Below are 565 nucleotides of genomic sequence, written 5' to 3'. Positions count from 1 at the left end.
CTTGCGCTTCTTTTTCCTCCCCTGTTAGTATTACAACCCCACATCGTAAAGCAAGACCATTTTTCAGAGACCTGCGTTTGCTTTGGCACTCAGCACGCACACACCACACCTCATCCGCCTGGCCGCAGGTCCCTTGAGGGGGCGGGGCCCAACCAGCCCCCGCCTCTCGGGACGCCCCACCCCCGGCGACGCCCCGCCCACTGGCTCCCGCGCCTGCGCGGTGATCACCAACCGGCCTCGAGCGCCCCGGCGGGAGGTAAGGGGCTCGCCTGAGGCTGCTGGAAATGTCGGACCCCGACTGGCGCCCGGCGCAGGGTGCCAGTCCCGCGCGGGGAGAGGTGCCGGCGGGAAGCCGGGCCGTGGCTCAGAAGCGTGAGCCCTGTGGGGGCTCCTTCCAGCGTCCAAGCTGGCGGAGCCCCGGTCGGTTTCGGTTTGGGAAGAGCTGTTGGAGCGGGTGCAGGGAGGCCGCAGACCGGGCGGGAGCGATGGCTTCCCGGGAGCGGGTGGAAAACTTTCCGGCGCCTGCCCGGGGCGGGCGCGCTGCGGGCCCCCGCGCGGGTCCCGG

The 565-nt window shown here is 70.8% G+C and overlaps 1 protein-coding gene across 2 annotated transcripts in view; it reads left to right on the top strand.

Annotated features, from left to right (window-relative positions):
- Nucleotides 1–200: 200 nt before the first annotated feature.
- The window catches only part of Stx17 (syntaxin 17), a 66,587-nt gene continuing 66,222 nt past the window's right edge, over nucleotides 201–565 (top strand). The window contains exon 1 of one of the 2 annotated variants that reach the window (XM_005382817.2): nucleotides 201–256. The gene's annotated coding sequence lies outside the window, so the exon portion shown is untranslated. The other variant, XM_005382818.2, reaches the window with a different exon arrangement.

The sequence above is a fragment of the Chinchilla lanigera genome, unplaced genomic scaffold, assembly GCF_000276665.1.
Source record: "Chinchilla lanigera isolate Chin_1 unplaced genomic scaffold, ChiLan1.0 scaffold00018, whole genome shotgun sequence".
Classification (NCBI taxonomy): Eukaryota; Metazoa; Chordata; class Mammalia; order Rodentia; family Chinchillidae; genus Chinchilla; species Chinchilla lanigera.
This window is presented reverse-complemented; position numbering and strand designations above follow the sequence as displayed.